The sequence below is a fragment of the Pinus tabuliformis genome, chromosome 3_1 (assembly GCF_031772625.1).
Source record: "Pinus tabuliformis cultivar Carrire ecotype Pingquan chromosome 3_1, CPIR1, whole genome shotgun sequence".
Lineage (NCBI taxonomy): Eukaryota > Viridiplantae > Streptophyta > Pinopsida > Pinales > Pinaceae > Pinus > Pinus tabuliformis.
In genome coordinates, this window is record NC_142301.1 from 199,973,187 (window position 1) to 199,984,010 (window position 10,824).

General features: G+C 35.8%; 1 pseudogene; it reads right to left on the bottom strand.

The window, feature by feature from the left end:
- Nucleotides 1-4,686: 4,686 nt before the first annotated feature.
- LOC149186488 (protein EIN6 ENHANCER pseudogene) lies at nt 4,687-5,154 on the bottom strand (annotated as a pseudogene).
- Between the last annotated feature and the right edge of the window lie 5,670 nt (nt 5,155-10,824).

Below are 10,824 nucleotides of genomic sequence, written 5' to 3' on the forward strand. Positions count from 1 at the left end.
CGAATTGTCACATAACACAAATAAATTCATATCTCCATGAATACATGTTAGAATCGAATAATCTTTAGATCAATCCTACACCTCTCGATGAGAGGAATCTAAGAAGAATATGAGCCTCCATAAATAAGTAGACCCATATGGAGTTTGGGCCTAGTTTCCAATTTTAACAGAAATATAATGCTTTTTCAACCCGAACAATCTCTACACAAGTACAATCTCATTCATTGCTTCACAAACCATAGCAAGCAAATACTTAGCCAAATGTGTTGTCTTCCAAGAACCTAATTTCCTTGTGTTGTTCCCTTGGGAATTACCCCATATTTTAATTCGGAAATTCCTCACTCATAATTGCACAATCCATCCATAGGCCTTCCTCTCATTGCATGCACCATCGGTTTAATTTAGATGATTTTACAATACATTGTCCGTGAACTCTAATCTCAAGTGACATGCATGAGTTATCTATGAGTGAATTACGAGTTATGTAATTGATGAGTGTATGTGAATTAAATCCAATTTAATTAACTTTACCTCTCACCAATTTTTCCATGAGTTAGAACTAGTTTAACTGAATTAAATAATTACAATTCAATAAGAACCAAAGGTGGGCCCCTAAAATTTAGGGATCACTCTAGATGAATCTATATAGACTTCCAACTCTTATTTAATGAGCCAACTAAGTCAACATAACTTAGTTAACTCTTACAAGTTGCTATGAGAATAGAATTAAAATTTAATTCCTAATTTAATTCAAGGACAAATTAAATTAGAATTTTTATTGATGATATTTTTAACATTTCTTTTTGCTCTTTTCAACACTTCATTCAGTTGGTTGGCATCAAACTAAAGAACCCCCGAAATGGTAGAGCCCACAAAGATCCAACTCTTAACAAGTAATTGCTTGTGTGTTAGTTGCACATGAATTCTTTTTTAATAAGGCTCCAACATACAACTAATGTTGTGAGATCTAGCTACCCATTGATAATTAGATAGGGTATCAACACAATCATCATTCTAAAGATTGTTGGTCCTCCTTGCAATTAATATGATGAAAGGAACTTGAGCTTTCTAACCTCAAATTTTTAATGTCATACTAAGGCACCAAAAAAATAAAAAATAAAAAACTACACACATTATTTTATATAGAGAGTATTAGCTCTCATCTCTGATACCAACAAGAAAAATACAGAACCAAACAGATTAGTCACAAAACTATTCTTATTCTTCACAACAAAACCAAATTACAAGCTACATAAATAGTCGTCGTGAGATCCAACACTTTCTAAGGCACTAGAATAGTCTGGAGAAAATATCTTCACACATTCTAACCACTAAACAACAAAATCTGCCTACATTATAATGTAAGCATTATTCCAACTCATGGTAGGAAAAATTGAGAAGGGAAAGAAAGCACACATCAATAAAGGAGAAAATTGAGACACAAGAAGTCACTGAAATGTTGTGTAGTGGAATGAAATTTTGGTGTAGTAGTCCTATAAGGAAGAGATATGCATATATCCATACAATTTGTGTGTTGGAATTAATGATGGAGAAAAATACTAATGTGTAAAACTTATAAGCAACCAATGGATTGAAGGAGGATTTATGGTTATTGCACTAAGCTCAACCAAAAAAAACACATTTGCAAAAATTGAAAAAACTTTATACTATAATTCTAAATTAATGAGGTCTCACAATATACATATCAAAGAGCATATGCAATAGAAAAAGTAACAAACTAGAAATACTAATGGACAAATGAAAATAATATATTACAAAATATTCAATATATTTAAAAATAAAACTAAAATTGTATAGTTAGAAATGTTGAAATCCTTTTAAGTGAGAAAAAGAGTTTCCAATGAAAAATATTTCTCCAAAAACACTAAAATATCCTCAACCTAAAAAATTCTTAAAAATATTTATTTGATATAGCAACAATACAAACTTAGGATCTCAATCAAAAGCAAGATAAATTATTATATACACTAAAATAAAAAGTTTGATAAACAAGTTAGTCTCATATACAAAACAAATAGATTAAGTAAATTGCTCATAAACAAATCAAATATCAACACACAAATATAAACATATCAAATATCAATACACCAATCTACTATCTTATGAAACCCCTCAAAGGGAGAAACTTAGAAAAACAAAGGCTCAATGAAATATCAAGAAATAAATCCATAGTTACTCGTATTAAGAAGACCATGAACCATCAAATCGTTGTGTTAGTGACTAATAAAAAATACAATTTATAGAAAAATACATTAGATTAAATTAATCTTAACTAATATCTAAATATCATAACACAATCCATATAACTTTTCAGCAAGGCAAGTAAAAAAATTATATAAAATATCTTCCAACTAAAAAATTACCAATAACAATTTGATTAAACCCAATTAAAATTATCAAGAAGCCACATAGAAAACATAAATATGATAAATATATTGAACTTTGTAGTTCAATATATTATTTATCTTTTCTTATGGGGTGGTCAGAAAGAGAAGCATAAATTCCACCTCTGCAAGTTGTCGATGCTGACCCACCCAAGAATCATGGGAGGCTGGGGCATACTAGATTTACACTCCTTCAGAAGAGTGCTTCTATGCAAAACTATGTGGAGGGCGTTAATGGGGGATTCTAGCTGGAGCAAAACTATCAGGGCGAAATACATGGAGTACCGCGACATGAATTATTGGTTCTGGAATTTCCAAACGGGATCCAACATCATTATGGGTTTCGATGATTTTGCAAGTTCAGGGGATTCCATCCACTTCTCCTAGCATCTCCTTAGACATATCTTACCCCCTATCTTCTGGAAATCTGGACATATCTTCCCGCCTATCTTCTGGAAATCTGGACATTTCTTGATAACACTGAAATATAGCCCCCTCTGGACATATCTTCCCCCTGTCTTCTGGAAATCTGGCTGCCCATTTAAAATCAACATTTTTGCATGGCAGGTCTTTCATAACCGTAATCTCACTTGGGAGAATCTCCAAAGGCATCAGTGGTTTGGACCTGCTATTTGCCCCCTCTGCACATCGAATTCTGAAAACAATGCCCACTTATTCAGTCAGTGGTTTGGACCTGCTATTTGCCCCCTCTGCACATCGAATTCTGAAAACAGTGCCCACTTATTCCTTCAATGCCCCCAATCTATACTGATTTGGAAATAGGTATCTGCTCACTTCGGTTTCACATATGCCAACCCGCCTTCTATCATCGAGGCTTTCTACATATGGAGTAATATGTGTAAAAGGAAGTGGCGGATCCCATTGATCACCATTTGGAACATCTGGAAATGGCGAAATCAGTTAATCTTTGACTCCAAGAAGAGCCCTATTAAACTGGTCTTTGAATCTGTCCTTCTACTTTATGAAGCACTTGATCTGCCTCACCTACCAAATATCAAACATGGAGTGGATCAGCGGCCCACTGATAAACTCGAATACCCTTATGCCTTTTTCGATGGTGCCGCTCAGCTGGACATTTGGGCTTGTGGTTTTTTTATTATTCCAGTGGAAGGTCAAGCTTTTGATATTCATTGGAATGGTGGTCCTGGTACCAATAACAAAGCTGAAATCATGGCTATGGCTGGTCTCATCATTTTCTTTGATTTCCTGGGTCTCAAAAACCTTCACATCTATGGAGATTCGAAAGTCACCATTGATCATGTTTTATCCAAAACAGCAGCAGAAATATTCACCTAGCTGGTTGGTTGGACAGACTTGAGGCTATGTTGCTTAACAGGAAAGGCTACACAATCTCCCACATCTAAATCAGAGAGCTGATGCATTGTCAAAACAGGGACTGTCAATGCCCCAAGGAATATGGAGGCTGCAGATTTCAATTGACAACTCCTTCCACCAGATTCAAGAATTTTCTATGCAGTGTTCTTCTTTCACTATTTTATGAATTCTTCTGTGATAGCATTTTTTCACTATTTTATGAATTCTTCTCTGATAGCATTTTTGATCCCCAGCTTTGTCTCTTTTGTTGGCTTATGATCTCTCTTTCTCTGGCTCATGGGAATGCATATCAATTTCTTCTAGAACAAGACATCCCCAATACATCATTTTCCTCATGGCTACCACATAGCTGATCTCCTTGCAAAGCACATATTCTATCTCCTAGAGGTCTTACGTTTTTTTTTTTTTCCTCATATCAAACTTGCCCATGGATCACATTGCTGTATTTTTCATGATGTATTTTTTGGACAATCCTAATATAACTATAAAGCTTTTTTTTTCGTGCTGAAAATATAATGAACTTTGTAGACATGAATTCAATTTGAAAAATCAGCCATAAACACTATAAGAAAAATAAACAACAAAACAAATAAATATGTAAGAACTGACCACCCTTTAAATAAGAATGCTCGCACATTCATAACAAAACTAGCGTTTCAGATTCAAATTTAATAATTCAAATTCACAACTTTCTTTATTCAAACTTCCCAAAGTAACAGGAAATCTACTCGCCAAGCTACTGGTTTTCGAAATGGAAATTTTTATATATCCATCTTTCAAGCCTAAAGAATCATTTAAAAACTAATTTCAATGAGATTACGTCAACCGTCGTTTCTTACAGGAAATTAAATAATAAACTATTGGACGACTAAATAAATATGTAGCAGGACTATTTGATTTATTTAAACCTGTGAACCATGAGAATTCATTTCAATACAACTCCGCCGGCCTTTCTGAGCGCGAGGTAGGACTGAACATCTTCATCTGAAAGGCTTCTTACCCGCTTGAACGTTTTGACATCGGCATACCGAAGTTTGGTTTTGGGATCCCTGTACGAAGTGGGGAACCCGGTAATATCACAGTAGGTTTTCGGAGGATACTTTGACGGCAGAGACTGGATACTGACGTAACTGGGCTCATCAGATTTGTAGTTTTCTGATTGAATCATCTGCTTCAAACGATTCCACTCTTTATTTCCTGAGTTGTCCTTCACCGATGCGGCCTGTACTTTCTTGAATGGCAAAGCAGACGGCAATATGAGATCGGCCTCCAACACCTCTTGCTCCATTCTGCCATCACCCGAAGCCAAATCAGAGGCCACGGATGATGTCGTTCTACTACCATCATCTTGCGACAGCTTCATGGATGAATGGGGCGTTTCGTTGGTGGCCATTGCTTAACTCGTAAATAATGTCAATGATCTGGCCAGAGTTGTTCTGGTGTCAGAGGATTTTTATTGAATATAATATCATCTGGTTTCCGCTTCTTATTGGGCCCTTCTTGAACCCTACTAATCACACCCTTTCGGCTATCGAGGGCATTTGTGGATTCTGGGAACGCTTTGTTTCCATGAAATTTGAGTCTAGGGTTTTACTTCTATCATTTTTATTTTTTTTTATTATTATTTTTTTAATTATTGGGCCATAGGTAGTATGGAGTAGAGTGTAAATGTTTAACCTTTAAAGAATTTAATCTAATTAAATTTAAATTTTATTTCAATTAATAATAAAATGTAAAAAAATAAAATAAAAGTAATAAAAATCAATTTATTATATTGTAATTTTCTTTTGGAGGTTATTTTAGTCTTTCTAAGGTGAGAAATTCCATAAATAATTATAAATTATATTGGTCATGTTAAATTAATAATGTTTGATAGAAAAATCATAATATGATCTTGTTAGTAATTAATAAAATGAGATGTGAAGTGGATAAACAAATTGTTTGTTCAACCATAAGGACTTGGATAAATTTTAGTGACGAGTATCACTTGCAATTTAATTCCTAGATAAGTGTTGAAGAAAACATAAATAATAGTAGGAAGTAATTATTGTAAATACATTAATAAGTATTTTATTTTTGGATGGTATTCCAAATTCATTACACAAATATCTAATAATGATCCCCTAACCATATGTAAATTTATTTAATAAGCACATAAAAACTCAATACTTATAATAAATTTAAAAATAATAAGTTTTTTAACCATGGATATCCACCCCCACTTTACCATGGATATTATTTAACATGTAAATAAGTTTTGTTACAATACCATGGGCCAATACCATGTTTTACCAATACTATATGTAAGAAAAACCATAATTCATTTCATAATAAAAAATTAAAATGTAAAATATGTTAGACATTATATATAACATTTACTACATAGATTCTTCATCATATGATGGATGGCTGCGACAGGGGTAAGAGTAAAAGAGAAGGAGATAGAGGAAGGAAGGGAGAGAGGAGGGGAGGAGCCCAGGAGAGAGGGAGGGAGGGAAAGATGGAGTTGAAGAGGAGAGAGAGGAAAGGAAGTGTTATCACTTAGAACTAAAAACTCTATGCATATAGATGTTTGTCTTAGTCCAATGACAAAGGTCTGTGTCAAGTTGATTTCGTTTTATATTTCTTACTTAGGATTTGGAGTTTTAAAAAGTTTTTGATTCAAACTATACTCGAATCCTATTGGTTCTCCTCCACCATCATTGTTTTATAAGCCATGTCTTGTCTTGTCCTAGTCACCGAGTCTTTTAGTGATTTCGCAGCGTAATCCTATTGGCCAGTCTCGCAGCGCAATTATGGTTTAACAATTTCGCAGCGCGTTATGATTAGGCCGTTTCGCAGTGCATCATTAGAATTTTAACTAACCGCGCTTCGAAATCGGGGATTCGTGCATTTCGCAGCGAATCTTTCCCAAAATGTCAAGTCTGTTGATGAGTCACCAATTGTGTCCTCTCATGTCAGTTTGTGTACCTCTCGAATCATGTTTGAGCGCTCATTAATCACTACTCCACCAATAGATCTGTTGAAATGCACAGAAATATCATTCCCAATGGATTTACCGTGCATGGACCTTTATGATAACCGTAAGTGCTGCATGAGTGTCAAGTGTGTCTGATGATGTATTTGAAATTTCAAGCGAGGCTATTTTCAAGCGAGGTTGTTTTCAAGTGAGCCTGATTACAAGCGAGGCCGAGTTAAAAAAGAACTGAAGCGCCATTTCAATTGAAGCTGTTGGTCATTATGTGTGTGAAGATTTCAAAGAGAAAAATGGAGAGAAAAGAACACAGATCCGGTAAATGCCAGAGGACTGAACCTGAAGGTCTAGACATAGCATTGAGGGATGAAGGTGTGAAGAAAGCATTCAAAGATGCCGCGTGCTGGAACTTTTGTAAAAAGTTGCAAGGAGGACATGCGGAGGTAACCAAAGAATTTGCGCTAAACTTCACTGGTTTAAATTCAAAAATAGCTATGTTGGAAGTTCAAGTGTCTCCAGAAGCAATATCCGCTGTAACAGAGATCCCAAGAGGACAACAAGAATGGCTTAAGAATTTTAAGTTTGATATGAATCCATGTAAGGAGTTTTTAAAAGAGGCATATGTGAATGAAGACCTAACAAAAGCAGTGCCCAGAAACTATGTCAAGGAGCATTATGCCCTTCTCCTCACCTGCATTCAAAAATACTTGACCTGTGAAGGAAGATACAATAAGGTCTATTCTTATCATTTCAAACTGCTCTTGCATTTCACTGGGAAAGTTTCCATAGACATTCCTTTTTACTTATTTCGCAGTTTGAGTAAAATGTGTGATAAGGTGCAGCTAAGGAAAGAGGACTGTGAAACCTCCTTATTTCATCATGGTTTGATTAAGTTGCTAGTTTTAGATGGCCTCCAGAAGATAGGCAGAGACTGGAATTCGTTCATTTTCATGGCTGGATTCCAAAGCAAAACTGGTCTTACTCCACAACCAGTTAAAAAACAACCAGTCAGAGAACTCACAATAGCTGAGCTCCAAAAAGAGGCAAGAGCTAAAAAGCGAATCAAGTTACAGCAAAGGAAACGAGTGAAGCCACTAATCATTCAAGAAAAACCTGAGCAATCAACAAAGGGAAAAACTCATGATAAGAAGACTGTTCCTGAAACAAGTAGAACTGAAGCAGTTTCAAGAGTAAGGACAAGAAGCCAGATAAACAAAGAAAAGGGCAAAGCCATAGCTGTTGAAGAGAGCCCAACAACGAAGGCAAGCTTGAATGATTTATTACAGGCCATTGAGTTTGAGCAAATTGAACTAGTGCATATTGATTTGACACAGTCATCACCAGAGAGTGCCAAGAAGTCTAAGGCCTCAAAAAGGCTGAAGTTCAATGAGCGAGGTGAAGAATTCATTTTCAAACCTAGAAGACCTATTACAAGGAAGCAAGTAAAGGAAGCTCTGCCCAGAATAGAGGAGGCTGAGAAATTGCCCAGAACAGAGGAAGCCGAGAAAATTAAGAAAAAAGACACAAGCAGAACAGTCATCATATCTCAAGGAGGTAATATTATAGCTATAAGGAACCAGTTAGAAGCAGCTAAACATGAGATTGCTAAGGTGAAGAATGCCACTAGGGATTCTGCAGTCAGGTATGCAAATTATCGTAAGGCTGTATGGAAAGAAAGTGAAACCCTAGAAAACCAGTTGGATTCACTAGTTGATGTTTACACATGGACAGTACCAGCAATCAAAGAGGCCAAATTCGTCAGAAAGATAAATATGCACCTAAGAGCTGAGAATAAAGCTATGAAGAAGAAAATCAAAGACTTGAAGGCACAGCTAGACCAGTTAGCTGCTAAATGAAGTTTCTTTTCAAATAAATGTTTGTTCCAAATTTTGTCAAATTTTGCTTAGTTTTATTGTTTTGAGGACATGTAGATCCCTGCTATATATATAAAAGGTCAAAGGGAGTTTTGGCAATCAAATTTCTGGGCGGTAAATATCTCAGGACAAAGGCAAGTTGTTTAAACAATTCAGCAGTCTACAGTAGGTGGTGGTTTTAACGCAGACAAACATTTTGGTAATATGGGCGGGAATTTTCAAAAGGAAACACATAAAGGATATGTAAGAAACCAAATGAAGCTATCAAAGCTGTTCAGATCAAGATAGGTGTACCCTTAAAAAGGTGGAATATTTTAACTCAACTTTAAAGTTTCTGTTATAAAGCCACTTTATCATCGTTCATGGGGTATTAAATGAATTGCATACAAGGAATTTTGGCCTGCACACTTGTCCATCGATGAAGCCTCCAACACATCAGGAACATGGTAGTGTTTTATATTTTTGGGATATTAAAGGGCTAGAAGACATGCTGCTGTATATTCGAACAAGTTGTGGAAAAGTGGAACCGAAAAGCAAGGGATATCTCCTAACACCACTGAAGCAGTTAAAGGGGTCAGCATCCAAGGTCAACATGGAGCATTGATTACCCATCTCAGCCAAACTGAAAGAAGACCAGGTGTCAAAGAACGAGGAGGAATCATTATACATGGAAGATAGAGTTAGAGTCATAGTCAAATTAGAACTATTTAAAACTCCAGTTAAGCACTTTATTGTATTTAATAGTTAGTTGAATAGCAGATAGGTGTCATCAAAAGCAGTTATCGAATTCCCCTCATGCTGGAGGAGGAATCTCGAATTAGGTAGAATAAGAATCCTATATATAGCTAAGACAGTGATGTAATGAGGGTTGGAGATTTTATAAAAACAGAGTACTGTTTTGGCTTATGTAGCAAGACAGAGTTCAGTAATATAATAAACTGCTTTCCTTCTCAGGATTCATAAAGTGTTTCTATGTTCAAGATGTATGGTTTTGCTTTATCCCTGATCTATTTTACAATTTTATAAATGTGCAATCACTTAGAATTCACTTATGCTGCTCTAATTTCCTGTGCACATTCATGAACTGTGGTTTTATAAGAGTTATGTTTTGAATGTTTAAATGCCACATGCCCTGACTTCTATGTAAAGGCTGTATTATTATTTGCTGAAGTTTTATTGACTCCATAGGCCCAATGGAAACTTATGTAATGTTTGTCCAACCATCATATTTATCATTGTTATTTCACAAGAGTTAGCCCTCTTACTTTTAAATCAAAATCAATAACCTTTTGAGAGAGCCCTCTCAGGCTAAGGTGGCTAAACCTTAGTCAAAAGATTGGTTTGAAATAGTTACTTGAAGTTTTCCTGGTCTGCAGCCTTCCAGGGCTTGATTTTGAGATAACAGGAACAAAAAAACATAAAGAAATAGTGGTAGAAGGAGAGGGGGTGAAAAGGGAGAGAGGAGAGGTGTAACACCCCAGACTATATGAAAGAATTACTCTTGTCATTAAGTTCATTTTTATGTATTGATATATTAATGTCTTTTAGTTTATGATAATGACTAAGGCATGAAAGGCCAGATTACAATTGGCTACCTAATTAATGAGTAAGTAGGAGTTCTCACATGTTAAAAAAAATTAAATTGTTTTCTATAGTTAAAAGAAACGGTTTCCACAAAACACTTGCCCCTCTGCCTCAAAAGGGAAATATAGAGGGGGGAAGAGGAGCAAAAAAGATTCCAGAGTTGGGTGGAATAAACCAGTAGGAAAATTGCTCAAGCATAGTCAAAAGAGAGTACAGAAGTTGAGGCTAGACAAGACTCATGAGGCCCAAGGTACTGACTGTAACTCATATAATCCAGTTGTGAAGGAGAGAAAGTGCTCGGGGAGAGTTTGGACGTGATTGCAAGGCTTGTGGCTTGGAGGAGAGACTTTCTAGATAACTTTGGAATTTTATCCTCCTAAGTTAATCAGATAAGTAATATAGCTTTGATCTGTGAAAGATCAATTCCACCGATCTGTGAAAGATCAATTCCACCGATCGGTGAAAGATCGGTGAAAGATCAATTCCCTCCGATGTGTGAAAGATCCCGTTAACCCTAAGGACATGAAGGGTGTCTACTTGATCCCTTGTTCTTGTGGGACCCCCTATATTGGGGAAACAGGTCGCTCAATCCATCAAAGGATCTGCGAACATGCAGCAGACCTAAGACATG